Genomic DNA, 18,248 nt, shown 5'->3' with positions numbered 1-18,248 from the left:
TGGTGACGTACATACACCCTCGCAGCGTCAGCGTGGAGTGTACACGCGCCAAGTTTGAGGGAGCAAGAGGAAAGGGAACATCTGGTTCTTTCGCAGCGTGGGTGTGACGTAGCACAGCCCGCAGGGAGTGCGTACGCGCCAAGTGTGAGGGAGCAAGGGGAGAGGGAATGTTTGGCGCGCAATTGGCGGCGCGGTTGGTGACGTCATTCCTCTCTCGCAGCGGTACGCGCGCGCGTCACGACAGCGCAATGGTACAGCCACGTGTCGTACGAAGAACGCCGCCGCGGACAGCGCCGGGAGTCCGCCCGCCGCCGCCGGGGCGCCAACGCCAAACGTGTCCGTGTTTTCATTGTTCAGCATGAAGAGTCGCGAAAAGTGACACATTATTGCGCAACACACTTCAGGAACACTTTAATATACCCGCTTGATAGACCTTAATATAAACACCGTGGCCGCCCCTTTTCAGCTTCGCTGGTCAATCTTCTCCACAGGGTGTAAGGGCCGAACATTTTTATTTTGTTTTCCTTTTTCCACTCTAATTTGGAATATTTTTATCACCTTCCCCCTCCGTAGCATTCAGCGGTCGTATGCACGCCGGCAAGTACATATGCCTTCTAATAAAAGCTGCTTCCTCTTTCTCTCCCGTGAAAGGCGGCATCGTAGATATAGGTGTCGAAGAAACATGTAATTCGCTGCGCGTGGCGCCTGAACTGAGAAGTAGTAGGAGAAGATGCAACTGATGAGGCATCGTCTGAAGCAAAACGATTACCCTGCTAATTATTGTATTTGTATTCTACACATTAGATGCATTCATATCACCTAAATTGATTTCTCCAAATTGTTTTGTTAATATTACCTCCCCCTGATTGTAACAACTCTTCACTTTCACCTTTTTCAGTTAGTCTGGCTGCTCGCTCGCGTGCTAATCTGGTTAGTGCTACATCTGTATTTTTTGTCTTTTACTTGGCGTTTCTTGTTTTCTTGTTTTAAAATATGAATTTTCTTTAGCATTCCCACTGCCGCCTGATTCTTGGCCTATCCCCCTTAGTGGGTGCGAGCCATAACAGAGGTGCATCATCATCATCATCATCATCATCATCATCATCATCATCATCGTCTGTTCGATCCGGAAGCTGGGCTTTTTTCCAGTGACGACGCCTTCGAAGATCTTGAAGAGCGCTACTACTCCAGTCGCAGTTCTGGCGACGAAAACGACGGTTTCGGCGGCGCCGCGGCGTACTGCGAACAACACGACGACCGGCCTTGCGTGCAGGCGCTGATATTATTCACCGCCATCACGTGCCTGACAATCGTTCTAGTGGTCATCTTCGTCGACGCGGCCGATGTCACCGAGCCGCCATTAAACACGTCTTACAATCACGGCGGCAGCAGCAGCACCGCCCCTGGCGCGAGCGGACCTCCGAGTCGGGCAACAGTCCGGAGTCTGCACCATCGGCGGCAACGAGTCTTCCGAATTCAGGGCCTACCCTCTCGATGGCATCTGCAACTGGATCATCTATACGCACGTCGGCTACGAAGAGAACGCCCCGAACGGAACTAGACTGGCGCCCAGGGACCCTGGCTCGTGGGCCAGCTGGGAACACTTCCTAGGCACAGGGCGCGGTACTCGGCCACCCGACTGCTGCCTTCGCACGCGTGGAGGGACGACCTGGCGCTAACGACGCGACAGGCGTGCTCACTGAACCGGACTCTGCGGTCGATACGCATGGTCGGCCTGGCGTTCCTCAACGTCCGCATGTCGGCGGATCGCGTGCCCGCGCTGTCCGAGACGCTGGCGGCTGTGGCCTGGGCGAACCCAGGCATGTTCCTCGCGCTGGACGCGTCCTTCGAGCAGCTCGCAGATGCCAGGGCACCGCGGCTGGTGCCCGCCTGGCTGCTGAACCAGCTGGTCACTCTGAGCCTGTTCGTGCTGGATACCCGCTTGCCTCCACCCGGTGGCGTCTGCACGGCGGGATTCTCGATGGATCATCAGCGCTCCTACTACGCGGGTGGTGGCGAACGAGATCAACGTCGGGCGGCTGACGTTCGTCGGCGCCCCCGCATTCCTGGCGCAGTCGGCGTTGTGCTACGCCGACCCGAAAGCCCTTGCGTGCTGCGTGTCCCTACTGGCTGGCGCGATCGTGTTACACGTGCTCGCCAACGAGTAGCCGGTGCCTGGTGCCCCGTGCTCCCACTGGTCGCTGGCCAAAGTCGCGTCCGTCTGCAGGTTGCCCAGCGTGCGAGACGATGTCGAGGCCGTGGCGGTACGGTAGCCGTGCGGACGGTTCCTTCTTCAGCTACGAGTTCGCGGTGCACCTGTGTGCCAAGGCTGCAGTCGCTGCAGCCGTGGCACCTCTCCAAACCGTGCTGCAGTCGCTGCTGTTCTCCGGGATATCGACCTGCTTGGCCGTGTACGCGATAGACGTGGACGCGTCGCTGGGCCTATGCGACATGCACCAGGAGCGACCTACGAGGCTGGTCTACCGCGCGCACGAGATACTCGCGGCGTTGAGAGCGAACTCGTCCGGCAACTCGTCAGACGACTCGTTAGGGTTATGAACTGTCATTAGCTTCTGGGGTTGTCGAAGGTGGCCGGAACTCGTGATGCTGGAGACATTCTGCACTGCTGTGTTATCGCAGTACTGTTGGTGCTGTAGCTTGATTTATTGTTTTATTTTAGGGAGGTATCTTCTTTATATAAGCGCTGTTATAGTATTTTTGTACGTTTGGCCGAGTGGCATGGTTTAATATTGACCGACAAAGTAGTGCTAGTGAGTGCACCTCTGTTTGAGTTTGAAGTGACATTGAATTTGTTTGTAGCAAACACCAACAAAGGCAGTACTGCGGATGAACAGCAAAAAAAAAAAAAAAAAAAACTGTTTAGGACATATTGAGGAAACCTGGCCACCATAACACTGAGCAGCACACGGAGGATTGGTGAACAGTGCAATACAATACAATATATATTTTCTGCGGTCATCGAACAATCAATCACTGCATAAAACATGTACATATAACGTAGGCTCGTGGGTTAATAAAAAAACAGACCTCTTAATGAAACTTAATGATCCTTAAAAAGATCAATCAGCACAAACTAGGGGCCCTCTTTGTCGATGCTGCCAGATATGACAGTGGGGATAAGTTCGCTGTCTCGGTTGTAGACGCGGAGGGCAACCTGCTTAATGCAGCTTCTGTCTATACTAAGTTTGCACATGTGGCGGAGGAAGCGGCGATCGCTCTGGCTTTTCACAGCGCAAACGTTCCCCCTATCATCTTCTCGGACTCACGCACAGCAGTTAGATCCTTCTCGGCCGCACTCGTGTCTGAACAGGCGAACAATATTGTGAACAAAGCACTTCAAAGAACTCGGGAGAGCAGTGAAGGAGGATACCACATCTCGTGTTTCCCAGCCCATATAGATGCCTCAGTTAACCCGCTCGGGTGTAATCCTAACGAGCGGTAAGGCTCGGAACGAGGTCAACATCCACAAAGATGTACTTTCCACGAAATTGTTTCTCATTATCGTCTCGGCAGGAGGACATTTCCACCCCTCCACCCCAAATTGAACAAACCTCAGGCTAGCACACTCAGACTTCTGCAAACCCGTTCGTATCCCACTCCCCGGTCGCTTAATAGGATAGACCCTGACCACTCACAGTCGTGCTCCAAATGTGGTCATGACTCATGCTCTTTTGATCGCATGCTCTGGTTGTGTCCAGCCCTTAACGCTTCTCCACATATATCACGAAAGAGCAATGGGAGGAATCCCTCAAGAGCAGCAATCTTCAAATTCAACTCCAGGCTTACGACATCGCGACGGGACTTGGTCTCCCGGTCCCATCGTGGGCGGAGCCACCGACTTAATCTGGGGGATCTCAGTTCCTCAGGACTCAAATAAAGTTCTTGTCATGTCATTTTCTAATGAAACAGCACATGTTATTCAAGGGTTCGTTGGTCTTCATAAAATTCTTACATTTGGCGTACTCCGTTATTGGGCCAGTGCATGTGTGCACATTCTTGGCCAGTCTTCTTTCTCTCTCTCTCTCCTTCCGCTCTCTTTCTCTTTTTATCTCCTACTCCTCCCACCCCCCTTCCCCGTGGAGGGTAGCCAACCGGAATTACCTCTGGTTAACGTCTCTGCCTTTTTATGCATCCTTTCTCCCTCTATCTCCTGGTCAGTATCTCAGAATGGGTTATGTGCCATTGTGACAGAAGGGCTTTAAAAGCCTTAAATGTATTCAGACATGTGTCGTTTTTCTCTATGCGTACACCTTTCCTCAATATTCCTTGGGCAAGTATCGACCACGCTCTTCACCCTCGTGACATCGCAAAGTCAATGTCTCGCAGAATGGACACGCCTAAACTGGTGTTTGCATTTCGACATAGCTTTTGAAAGCTGTAGTGCATAAGCAAAAACATTGAACGAGAATAAAGTTGTTGAACCACGTGGCGCGTAAAAATTAACATTGCATGTTAATGCAATGTTTTATTTTCACACTTGGGCCGCGATTTTGTAGCGAGGCATTATGACTTATTCTACTCTAGTCTTATCATCCACCGCTCACGGCCGGCGGATCCCGTTGATAACGCGAGCGGACCGTCGCTCCGACCACTGACAAAGCGCGATAAGCGCGAAAAGGCATTATTACTTTAAAGGCATCGCTACAAAATACCGGCCTTGGTGTTTGTCGGCCGCCCGAGTCCAACAAGCTCATTTACGCTAAGTGACCACAACGTCGGGGTTGGAACGCTGGACTTGTAGGTGCATGATTGTTGGTATGATACTATAGGTCAGATACCTGATATACGTCACCTCAGACCACGCCTGAATAAAAACATGACGAAACAATTCCCGTTTAAGTAAAAAAAAAAGAAAAAGACAGCCACATCAAAGTAAGATGGAGTTGCGCATGAAAGTGAGTTGCATGAGAGTTCTAGAATCGCGCATGTATTTCTCGTTATTTGTGCTTTATATCACAAAAGCAGCGTGGTAAGCCAAATCCGCTCGCAACTCTAGTTCGGTGGTACAGACTTACATACGCTTCTTTCCTCTCGCTTACCAGGTCCCACCATTTGCCCATTTAAACGATGTCGCCATAAGTATCCAGATGTTCCAGGCTTACAACAATCATTTCAACTTGAAATGTGATAGTTTCCTGCGCGAGCGCGTACAAATATCGCATGGACCGGTGGAAGAAAATTGCGGGTTTCTATAGACATGCTTAGAAATCCGTTTTATGCCAGATCATTTCGGATATCATGTTGCCTCATTGCAAGTTAAGGGGGGCTAAAGATACGTGTCTTCGCGTCTTGTATATGACATGACTGTAATCTACATTCCGAGCTGAAAACGCAATGCTATATATATCCTCGCGTTGCGCTTGGTATATGTAAATACTTCAGAAATACGATGCATCTCTGTCGGTGAATAACATGTGTAGTTTCAGTGGCCTGAATTTCGTCTGTCACTCAAAGTGTAAGTGGATACTATACAGCACCATAATCGAAAAACTGTAAGCCGCCCGCCGCTGCTGTATATGGCGCGCGTTTCAAAATGCTTAACTCGTTACAGCTATACGAGGACCAAAGTTCAAGTTTGTGAGTCGGTGGTTCAGAAAGGGACTTCGCGAACAATATGTGAAAGGCTAAGGCGTTTAGCCGCAGTTTGAGGACGGAGTTTGAGGATGTTGCCTCATTGCAAGTAAAGGGGGGCTAAGGATACGTGTCTTTGCGTCTTGTATGACATGACTGTAATCTACATTCCGAGGTGAAAACGCAATGCTATAGATATCCTCGCGTTGCGCTTGATATATGTAAATACTTCAGAAATACGATGCATCTCTGTCGGTGAATAACATGTGTAGTTTCAGTGGCCTGAATTTCGTCTGTCACTCAGAGTGTAAGTGGATACTATACAGCACCATAATCGAAAAACTGTAAGCCGCCCGCCGCTGCTGTATATGGCGCGCGTTTCAAAATGATTAACTCGTTGCAGCTATACGACGACCAAAGTTCAAGTTTGTGAGTCGGTGGTTCAGAAAGGGACTTCGCGAACAATATGTGAAAGGCTAAGGCGTTTAGCCGCAGTTTGAGGACGGAGTTTGAGGATGTTGCCTCATTGCAAGGAAAAGGGGGCTAAGGATACGTGTCTTTGCGTCTTGTATGACATGACTGTAATCTACATTCCGAGGTGAAAACGCAATGCTATAGATATCCTCGCGTTGCGCTTGATATATGTAAATACTTCAGAAATACGATGCATCTCTGTCGGTGAATAACATGTGTAGTTTCAGTGGCCTGAATTTCGTCTGTCACTCAGAGTGTAAGTGGATACTATACAGCACCATAATCGAAAAACTGTAAGCCGCCCGCCGCTGCTGTATATGGCGCGCGTTTCAAAATGATTAACTCGTTACCGCTATACGACGACCAAAGTTCAAGTTTGTGAGTCGGTGGTTCAGAAAGGGACTTTGCGAACAATATGTGAAAGGCTAAGGCGTTTAGCCGCAGTTTGAGGACGGAGTTTGAGGATGTTGCCTCATTGCAAGTAAAAGGGGGCTAAGGATACGTGTCTTTGCGTCTTGTATGACATGACTGTAATCTACATTCCGAGGTGAAAACGCAATGCTATAGATATCCTCGCGTTGCGCTTGATATATGTAAATACTTCAGAAATACGATGCATCTCTGTCGGTGAATAACATGTGTAGTTTCAGTGGCCTGAATTTCGTCTGTCACTCAGAGTGTAAGTGGATACTATACAGCACCATAATCGAAAAACTGTAAGCCGCCCGCCGCTGCTGTATATGGCGCGCGTTTCAAAATGATTAACTCGTTACAGCTATACGACGACCAAAGTTCAAGTTTGTGAGTCGGTGGTTCAGAAAGGCCTTCGCGAACAATATGTAAAAGGCTAAGGCCACAGTTTGAGGACCGACACCTCGCAACAAGGTGCTGAGGATTTCGAATTCATTGTGAATGTACAACCATTCAAAACCGACTGGCTTAAATTCCACAATTGAAACACGTGCCTTAGACTGATTAACTATAAAAGATTGGGAATGCTTTTTAGCAAATAGCATACTCTGATGCTGCATACTGGGGGCACCTATCCCGTGTGCCATCCTGTGGCTACGCCACTGCGTCAGACTGTCTGGCGTCTTTTGAGCAGACTGGATACTTGTGTCTCGAGAGCATGGCTTTACAGCTTCGTCCACGCAGAAAGCCACGCGCGCTCTGCTACAGCACTTGAAGGCGAAAGACTCGAGTTCCTGGCTGTAGATACACTGGACGTTGCCTGGGGCACCTGATGGATCTGATCTTCTTTTATTTTACTCTTTCGATTTCCCAACCCCCTGCTCACATGCACAGTAACCAAAACGATAGCGTTTAGGTAACATCCATGCCTTCCCTTGCTTCTCTCTCTCTCACATGAACTTTGTTTACCCTCTACAGTTTCTTCTATTGCCATGATCTCTTTGCTTCCAACAGATGGCTTTTTCCTGTACAACCCTTCCCGGGTTACGATTCCCACTCTGAATCTCTCGCTCGTAACGCGGATACACACATAGCTGTATACATTCGCGAATATGGTCCGTACCCAGGGACATGCCTAATCGACATAGCGATAGGGGACAACTGTGACCCTTCAGCATCTCGACAGCACCTTCCGCCGCATAATAACCGAGCGCGTAACTGTCGACCCTTCAACTCCGACTAGCATGTGCCCGGCGAGTCAATCAGGCACGCGGCGTGCCGTTGTCCCGAAAACAGAACCCACGAGGCGGGCGCGATTGATCGGAAACGGACGTCGTCGTCCTGCCACTATACACTACTACCACCCGCTGTCGCGCACGGACACACAAGGGCGCTCGCGAACGTCGCTCCAGTCTCCGCCTCGAGATGGCGCCGCATACCTCCACTCCTCTGGGTATCGATCGCGACGCCCCTCCACTCGCCCTCCAGCCTTCTGTCGGTGCACGCACGGCGCGGGCTCGGCGGATACGTGAGGGGATACGCAAAAAGTGGCCGCCCGCCTTTCCTTCCTACCTGTTTTGTTTTGTTTTTGTTGTCTAGCTTCTGATTCCCGGTCGCCGACGCCGGTCGGTCGGTCGGCAGGCAGGCCGGTCGTTTCGGGTGCCGTGGCTCCTCCCAACTTTCTCTCTCTCCCTCTGACGTCCTCTATTTCTGTGCCGAGGGACGAGAGAAGAGGGGGCAACGAGAGGGGGAGAAACGGGGCGGCGGGAAGGAAAGGGAAGTTTGGGAAGTGTGTATGGGGGAAGGCAGGGTCCGGGCCCGGGCTCCTTCCCGAACGGGCCCCGGGACGCGTCACACTGCCGGCGCGAAACGCGGATCGCACTGCGCCGCGCTCAGCCGGCGTCGGACTCTCTTGCGGCGGCGGGAGGCATTAGAGCGTGCGCTTGCGTCTCTCCGGGCACCTCGTGCTCGCCGCACTGTTGGTTATTTGTGGTGTTTTTGTGTGTTCCACTTGGTCTTCGCCCTCCTTTCTTTGGCAGTGGTTCAGGATTAGAAGGGAGACGCGTCATTCGACGCTGAGTCACGTCATTCGACGCGGAGCCACGTCATCCGTTTTGCAATCTTTTGGTGCGCGCGGCTCCTGGCGTCCGAGTACTGACGCCGCCCTGAAAAGAAAAGCTGCGTCACTCTCCGACTCTGACGCGGCTGTGCTTCGATGTCTCGTCAGTGTTGATATTGACTGGAATGACGTTGTTGCTCTGCCATTAGCAGGGACTGAGCGCATCGGCAAGTGCGCGCTTCCAGGGCACTTCACCACCTTCTTAAAAGTGTTGACTCCGCCGACACGTGACGACGACGTCTTGGCGTATCTGTTGCCTACACATGTGAGTTGTTTAGTGCCTTCATTATACATCTGGTAATGCCTACTGCGTGCCCTGCGAGCTTCCTCATCCTGGCACCTCGACCACGCTGAGCAATGCTCTCATACGGCATTGCTGAAGTAGTTTTTAATGTCTCACGTTTGTTTTTGGAACGTGTTTAGTATCTCACGACGGTCGCTTACCTTGATGGCAGTAATAAGTTGGGGAGGGTGTATGTGTCGGAAATACTGCGGGGTAAAGTGACACGTAATTAGGAAGACAGTGAAGTGCCTCCTCCGCGGTATGTCTGGAACGCAACTTCAACGCAGCGCATTTGGCTAATGAATTTTTCGGCAGATATGAGTGGGTTTAAAAATGTCCATGATGAAAGTGAACTGACTTTCGTAAAACAGCTTGTCCCTTATATTAAAGGGCTGCATGATTCTACATTTTTTTTAATGAGCATACCAGTAGAACGCTATCATAGACTCAATGTCACAGGGTTAGCTTTGACAACGGAACTGTACCAGGTAAACATGTCTTTAGGTGGTGTATATTTGAAGGTATTCGGAACACAAAGGCTGCTGAGTGCCTAACAAATGAAGCAGATGAAAAGATATTGCGGAATAAATGGTCGAAGATATTGGCGAAGCAGTGGTCAGAAGTGAGGTCAGGTGCGTCGCATTTATGAGCGGGAAAAGGTTACAGCTGATGGAAAAACTCAATCACAGCCGTCAACATTCTGTTTGCCGAGTCCAAAGTCTAATGCTACTCTTCCTCTGATAACCAGCCATAAGTACTCTGTGATCTATTTACCTAGGAAACCTCTTAGCGCAAACACTAAAGACCCATTAAGACGTTGTTTGTTTCAATACGAGAATGAGATCGTAAATATGCCGATCGCACATTATTGCATACCACACAGAATAAGGTTAGCTATCCCAGTCGTTGAGTCAAGGGGTTGTTTCTCTTCTGCGAAAAGAAACGGTACGGCGAACATGTTCTTCAGCGTAGTCTGGTGTGCTACTCGGAGCCCATTACGCAGGTCTATCGTCATGGTGGTTAATAAGATCACGAAGAAGACCGTGATTCGTGCACTCTAGTATAGACACGCCACAATATCGCACGCAATGTTCATAACCGCACGCTACATCTGTGCAAACCAGAACACTGTCATTGACATAATCTCCGCTCAATTTGCGACAAAAGCTATGGATAAATATAGAGAAGATGAACGAACACTATGCCACTGTAGTAAGCTGTGATGTGTACTTCACAGTGGGAACGCACTTTAGCGATCTACTAAGAGGGTGCTAACTACCACCCGCTTGGTTATATAGGCTTAGAGCACGCAGGCATTGTAATACGATATGTCTAAGTTTCAGGTAAAGAGAGAGAGAGAGAGAGAGAGAAAAGTCATAAGGGAAAGGCAGGGAGGTTAACCAGGCTCAGCCCAGTAGGCTACCCTGCACTGGGGCAGGGGGAAAACAGATTGAGAGAAGAGAAGGAAGAGAGAAGTTCACACTATGCACTCTTACACACACAAGCGTTCATTGCTGGCTGAGTGAGTCACAGGCGTTCATACAGGCTGCTGCGTTTCAAGAAACGCAGCAGCGCCTATGTGGTCTTGCACATAGCAGACGCACGAGGCCATGCACGGGCCCAAGATCATCTGTCCGAAGGGCACTCCTCTCATCTTCGTATGTGGAGAAGTCAGACAGGCGATGTTTGGTCGTTGCTTGAACACCACATGTGCTGCAATTGGCACTGTCCGCCATTCCATTTCGGAATGAGTAGACGTTTGTGAGAAAGACAAAGGATGCATAGAAAGCATCCTTTCACTCCTATTCGCAGGCGGCACAGTAACATTTCTTCCCGTCGGTTAAAACGGGGTAAAAGTTGTAATCTCATATGTCGGTCCATGACATACAGGCACCAGTTGCTGAACTCCGGTGTATTCCAGGAATTCGGGTAGATAATTATTTGAGCTTTGTGGTTGGGTCATCAACAGTGTATTGCGTTGGTTACAGTTGGCGAAGCGGTCGTAGCGGAACATTGCCTGCTACATCACGGAGCTGTTTCGCATTCGGTATAATGCGCCATAACACAGTATGCCATTGTCGCCGCTTTCAATTCTCTCCCAACGCCTGCGAAATGTGCTCTGGGGCAGTATTTAATTACAGCTCTTGTCGACCACTTCAATTCTCGCATAACTCATCGCGTGGAATAGTTGATTACGTTGAAAGCAGCGGTGTGGCAGCTTTCTATTTGATGGCGAAAGAAAACAAAATGATTACAAAATATAGTCCCTCAAATTGAGCGGTATTTTCACCCATTCGCGAAATGTGACCGGGAAAGTTGTGTACAGCGCTGCCCCCTATCTATCTATCTATCTATCTATCTATCTATCTATCTATCTATCTATCTATCTATCTATCTATCTATCTATCTATCTATCTATCTATCTATCTATCTATCTATCTATCTATCTATCTATCTATCTATCTATCTATCTATCTATCTATCTATCTATCTATCTATCTATCTATCTATCTATCTATCTATCTATCTATCTATCTATCTATCTATCTATCTATCTATCTATCTATCTATCTATCTATCTATCTATCTATCTATCTATCTATCTATCTATCTATCTATCTATCTATCTATCTATCTATCTATCTATCTATCTATCTATCTATCTATCTATCTATCTATCTATCTATCTATCTATCTATCTATCGTCATCCAACAGTCGTCGTCACGTTGTTGTTTTGTCATTGCCATCGCTTCAGTAACGCCATCCCATCGTGGCGATACCGCCGTCGTCGTTCAATCAACGCCAACTTTTTTTTCGTCATTGCATTGTAATCATACTGTCGTCATCAAATCGTGATTATGGCGCCCTTGTGAGGCCGCCATCGTCAGTCGCTATCACGTCTTGATTGTCGGACCGTCGTCGTGATGTCGTCGTAGCCGTGCGCTCATCGTCACTCAACTACGTCATCCGACTCTCGCCACATCGTCGTCGTCAAGCCATCGTTGTCATACAGTGTGGCCTATCGGACTATGCGGCATATAGTCGAATCCACGAAAGTATCAGAATTACCACTACACGTGTTAAGTGAGTGAAAAAAACGGGACCTCAGTAATATGGTCTGTCACTATACATTGCTCGATGTCTATTCGCATTACCGTCTACTGTTATCGTGAGATGAGTTCTGCCGTAATATATTTCAACAAATTATAAACAATGTGCCTCTTATAGCTCACTGAGAGAGAGAGAGAAAGAGAGATAGAAGAGAGGAAAGGCAGGGAGGTTAACAAGACGCACGTCCGGTTTGCTACCCTGCACTGGGGAAAAGGGGTATAGGGATGAGAAGAGAGAGAGAGGAAATAGCTCACTGAGAAGCCTAGGGAAAGTCTCCATCTGCCTGCATCGTATAACACACACATTGGATTAGAACAAGTATTCAGTAATTATTTTGGAAGCACATAATTAAGGTGCATACTTTAAACTTTCGGTAACGTCACTCATAGAGTGGCTCCCATTTCTTGCGAATATGAAATCCCTGCCCTTTTTTGGTGCTCCCAGCAAAGGGGGTTTTAAGCATTTTTCATAACGCCTTTGAATGGGCCAAAAACGAGGATTTAGCTGTTCTTATCGAAGCCTGTTTTGACACACAGGCACACTTCGAAATTCCCTAGCATTTCCTGAAATAGACACTTCGTGAACAATACATTTTCTTTTCCAGAAACTTGTGAAAACTGGCATATAGCAAAGAAAGGTTACTGGTTTAGGCGACTTGGTAGCAATTCATAAATAAATTGTTGTTGCGCACAAACTGAAAGACGAAGGACTAGGGAGTTCATGAACGCAAGTGCAACGTTCGCTTGTGTTTGTCAAATCCCTAGTCCTTCGTCTTTCAGTTTGTGCGTAACAGCAATTTATTATGGCATGATAGCGTTTTTGAGCGCGTTTAGTCGCATTAACAGCGTTTCTCTCTGCTACTCTTTCCGTCTTTCATTTGCCCTTCTCCTTTCCCCAGTGCAGAGTAGCAAACCAGAATCTTTTCAGTTTAACGTCCCTACATTTCCCACCCCGTTTCTCTCTCTCTCTCTTGACAAGAAGAGGAATGCTTCGCATTAAAATATTGCCTAGATATTTCTTGCTATTATGACGACACAAATGTTCCAAATTGCGGTTACCGATCATGCGCCGTAATCATAAGCTGCGTCTGTTCTACGGAGTCATTGAAGCTCACTGTTCATAGACATGTACGTGTAACCGCTTTATGTCCCAAGACGGCCATCCTTGGAGAATCAGATTCGAAATGCACTGCAAGAGGCTATGATTACTTCAAGGCTTTATCCAAGGTATACAGAAAACGGAGGTGAATTCGAAAGGCTTCGAGCGATTTGCCGACGAGCTGAAAGAAGATACAGGCGCACCAAATGTATGCACAGTCCGAGAGAGTCGACGCGGATCCAAACTAAGATCCAGTGCCGCATCATTACGTTACAGTTTCAAAAGCGGAAATCATTTAGCGAGTCCTCGGATCCTCCTAAGCCTCTGTCCCATGTATGGAAAACTCTGTGTGGCCTACAATCGTCTCCGCAACAGCGCCGCCCTTTTAAGTCTCTTGCCCTGCCTCAAGGATGACGTGAGATCGGCGTTGCTGAGGACTTCTGCGAATAATTTCTGGTTTTCCCTCACTGGTTGTATCATCATCACGTGCCCTTATGACATTACAGGACTCTCGCATGAATCTCGTTTTTTTTTTTATGGAATAGGTAGAAGCTGCGCTATCGACTTGTAAAAGTCGTCATCGCTTGAGCTCGACGGAGTCACATACAAGGAAAGTCACACAAAAATCCCGCAGTGTACGCTTGGAGAGATACGACGAATCCTGGCGCGAATTATTGATTCCTTATGAGTGGAAGGTCAGCCACCTAGTACCTTTGCTTAAGACGTCTAAATCTTCATTAGACTTGACATCGTACCATCATATCGCTCTTGCCAGTTAGTTGCGTTGGGAAACTAATGTAAAACATAGCGTTGATGCGCCTTGAATGGTACTTAAAACATAATGAAGTATACCCGCATGCAGTGGCGGGCTTCCGGTGCGGTCGGTCATCCCTCGATAACGTGCTTGATTTAGTACCATCTATTCAACATTAAAAGAGCATGAAACTATTAACGGTGGCAACGTTTTGTGGTGTCAAAGGTGCATATGATAATGTAGAACACCAAGCAACCATCGATGCTTTGACCGATGTGGACATTGGTGGCCGTTCATTGAGCTGTATTCGTAGCTATTTGGAGGATAGATCCTTCTTCGTGCTTACAAACGATGGAATGACATCCCACTATCTAACCAGCAAAAGTGTGACGCAAGGCGGAGTTTTTAAGCACCACGCTCTTCAACGTAGCACTGTTAGGTCTTGTTGGATCATGGCCAAAGACGGTTGAGATATACATCTATGCAGGTGATATCGGCATCTGGGCATCTGACGTGACACGTTCGCAGATACGAGCGAGTCTGCGGAAGGCGGCGACACAAATGCCTTCTTAACTGAACAAGAAAGGTCTAGAAATGTCTTCAGGAAAGTGCGGATTAGTCTCATTTACACGCAACACTAGGACTCCATATGTTTTACGCATAAATGGACAAGTAATTGCTTATGAAACAAAGCACAATTTCCTTGGAGTCGTCATCGACCGTGATTTGTCTTAGAAGTCTTTGTCATGAAGAAGTGATTTTTCTTTGTCATTAACAAGAGGCTGACTACGATAGCCCGTGTATACAAATTTGTCGGTCGAAAGTCTTCGAGTGCATCTGTGCAATCGATGCTACAGCTGTACTATACATTATTTATAGGCTTCCTAAGACAGCCTGCCCGTGCTGAGTAGCACCAGTAAAACGAACCGTCGCACACTCCAGAGTATACACGCTCAAGCTCTACGGACGTGCCTTGTCCTCTCCAAGTGTGCATCCACAGTAGCCACAATCGCCATAGCTCGTGACCACTCTACAGCAACGCACGTTGCAGTCGACGCTCTAAAAGTGCACATTCGACATGTCGCAAGGACACCCTTTCACCATATTGCTTACCTACCCAGAACTAGGCGACGTACGAGATTTGGCCGTCTTTCACGGAGCATCGCTACCATCGAATTATGTACCAGCAGCATGGCCTTTGTTGCCACTATGGTCTCTGCATTCAACTGGAGTATGTAATTGCCATCCCAGGAATTAAGAAGAAGGCACAAATTCCCTCAGCAGCATTATTGTTGAAGTCCACAGTGACCGCTTACATGTGTACACCGATGGATCGGTCATGCACTCTTATTGAGTAGCTGCAGTACTTGTCTCAGAAAAAATTACAGTGATAAAATTCAGGACATCGCACTTCACATCAACGACAGCTATCGAACTTGCAGCTCTGCATGTAACAATTCAATTGATCAATCAGGAAACACCCCAGTAGTTAACCATTTTCTGCGATTCCAAGGTCGCCCTCCATAGTTTGCTCTCTGTATTACGCCGTGGACCCCACGGACGACTTGTGGCTGACACCATCGTGGCGGACACGAGAAATTTACAATCGGGCAGTTGAGAAAGGACATGACATCATATTTAAATGGTAGCCGAGTCAATGTGGTATCCTTGGAAACGAGCAAGCAGATGCAGCCACTCGATCGTTCCGTGACAGTGGCAATTGCGTCGTTGTCCCGATGTCAAGAACAGACGCAGCAGGAAAGTTCCGTGCGCTTGCTCGCTAGCCTACGTTGGCGCAGGGAATTCGACACACTTTAAAAACCAGCGCCTTAGTTCCCTGGATCCTCATCAGAAGCTCCGCCTTCCGAATGGCTTACCACAATGGGAGGTAACTCATTTGTCACCTACGGCTTGGAGTAGCATTTACTAATGAGTACTCACCGAAATGACCATAAGTCCAGAATGTGAAGTTTGGGTGCAAAGATACGATAGCGCACCTTCTGTGGGATTGTCGTCGTTTCAATGCACAAATAAAAGTCATCACTTCCACGCTCGACAAGATTGACAACCGTCCCCTTACGGAAGCCACAATTCTTGGAACCTGGTCCCAACCGACGTCGGCACGAACTGCTTTACAAGCACTAGTGGGCGTTTTGAAAAAAAAAATCACATCATATCCACGAAGTGAATGATGATGAGTGGGCGAAGCACCGGGGGATCATTCGGGTAAACCACAGCTACGGACGAGAGATAAACAGAGCGCGCGTCGGGAACGAGAGAGAAAATTACACCATGTTCCCGTAGGGGAACCCTGAGTAGTATGCGAAGCAGCCATGGGGTCGACTCAAGGTAGTTTTATCAGCTGTATAAACTTGGACATGCAGCAGCACCAGCAACGCGCAGAACTGTTGTCGACGCCGTCGGCATTTTGCCCGCGTTCGCACCGAACGCGCGCAAAGTGGAACCGGAACTGGAAGTGGAACCTGAAGTGGAAGCGGAACCGGAAGTGGAAGCGGAAGTGGAAGCGGAACCGGAACGCCATCTAGTGAACACTTCATAAAACTACAGGTGGCTACATACTACTACTACTACTACTACTACTACTACTACTACTACTACTACTACAGAGGAGGGAACGACCCACACCCTAAGGAGCTTCGCCCCTAAAACGGGACTATAGAGTGTGCGAATTGATGTCAGAATAGCGCCGACGACGTTTCTCTTCGACTTTAAGTTGCATCCTCTCAGCAGGGGATTGAAACGTATGTTGTTCTGTGTGTTGTGTGGGTGATTTCAATGAAAGTATCCACTGTTCGCTTCAATTTGCTGAGCACTTGTAGCCTCAACCTTACGTGCATTTTTGCTTGTTTATGGGGTATGAGCCATTGCTTACGGGGCTAAGAGCCACTGAGAAGGTCATATTTTTTTTGTACCAGTCGACTAGATGCCGCGTTTCTGTACGTTGTATGCGTCATTCCAATGATTCCAATGATGTATTCTTCGTCTTCCTTACAGTATGCACTGTTCGCTTCCATTTGCTGAGTGCTTGTAGCCTCTATACGAGAGGGATGAGCCATTGCATTTTTGCTTGCTTAGTGGGGTATGAGTCATTGCTGATGACGACAATTTTTGTACCACTGGACCGGACGACGCGCTTTTTTCAACGCCATCGGAGGTATGAGCCACTTAAGGCATTCGCCTTAAATATAATTGTTGTGTCTAGACTTGAGTAGGTCAAGCAGCCGCACACAAATGGTAGTTAAGAATAATAAAGAAACAATAAAACCTATTTCGCTCATAGTATTCGTGACAAAATTGTCACTTAACTATATAGGAACTAATCCTCTTAAAAAAAAAAAACTTTCACCGCAAACAGAAATTTTTTTCTAACGGAAGTAATCTATGAACTATGAGTCTATGAACATTCGAATAAATTTTCTGTAGTAAATGTATAATTTTTTGAAGGTAGAATGTTCTAAACAGCAGCTCCCTTCGAATTCCATGACAGTCATTTAGAAGTTGATTCTTTGCATCGAACACGATGTACTTTTACGTCATATTGACTGCGCTCAACGAGAACTGTATCTCAATGCAGTTTTTTTTTACTTCGTGGGAATTCGATTACAGTTTATAAAACTTGATCATTTTTGTATGCAGAACATGCCCTTACCTGTTAGAATAATTTCATCTCTGGGATCATGGATCCCAGTGCATTTGCATGCGATCCTAGAATGAATGCGTGAAATGAGGAAGCAGCACTGTTCGGAGACCTGCGTGCTAGAATGAAACCCGGAATCCTCAAGCACGGCGCTTCAGGCACCCTTCTTCATGTCTTTCAGTGAAATTGGCGTTCCGTCACTCGTGAAAATGGGGGCGATAACTTGAAGAAATAGGTCTGTGGAAAGAGGCAATAAGTGAAAACGTTCAGTGGTGATTTAGCGGTAGTTGCGAGAGAGACGCGTTAGCATTACGTCACACCTCTTTGAGGTCTCGGTTCCATGATTTAAGCCGCTTTACCCACATTGCAAAGTGTTGTTCAGAAGCTGACTTCACACGTGTACATAGCGCAACTGACGGTGGTCCGTAGGAGACCACCGTCAGTTCGGATAAGAAGATAATAGTTCATCTCGGAAGTTAAATAATGAGTCAGCCTCTTTGGAATTGCGGACAGTGCCAATTGCAGCGCATGTGGTGCTGAGGAAACCACCGAACACCTCTGATGTGACTGCCCCAGATACGAAAATGAGAGGAGTGCCCTTCGCACAGATTTGGGACACTTAGACCACAGGCCTTTTACAGAGTAGAATATCTTGGGCCCGTGGCCTCGTGCGTCTATGTGCAACGCTACAAAGGCGCAGCTCGTTTTTTTTTAAATGCACCAGCCTGTATAACCGCCTCTGACTAA

At 47.8% G+C, this 18,248-nt stretch overlaps 1 long non-coding RNA gene across 1 annotated transcript in view; it reads left to right on the top strand.

Annotated features, from left to right (window-relative positions):
* The first annotated feature begins 8,386 nt into the window (after positions 1-8,386).
* The window catches only part of LOC125947589 (uncharacterized), an 87,949-nt gene continuing 78,087 nt past the window's right edge, over positions 8,387-18,248 (top strand). Inside the window, exon 1 of the long non-coding RNA XR_007468415.1 lies at positions 8,387-8,861. This is a non-coding gene — a long non-coding RNA (uncharacterized LOC125947589). The remainder of the gene's footprint in view (positions 8,862-18,248) is intronic.

Source organism: Dermacentor silvarum, chromosome 8 (genome assembly GCF_013339745.2).
Source record: "Dermacentor silvarum isolate Dsil-2018 chromosome 8, BIME_Dsil_1.4, whole genome shotgun sequence".
Classification (NCBI taxonomy): Eukaryota; Metazoa; Arthropoda; class Arachnida; order Ixodida; family Ixodidae; genus Dermacentor; species Dermacentor silvarum.
The sequence above is the reverse complement of the archived record's forward strand: the minus strand, read 5'-3'. Positions and strand labels throughout refer to the sequence as shown.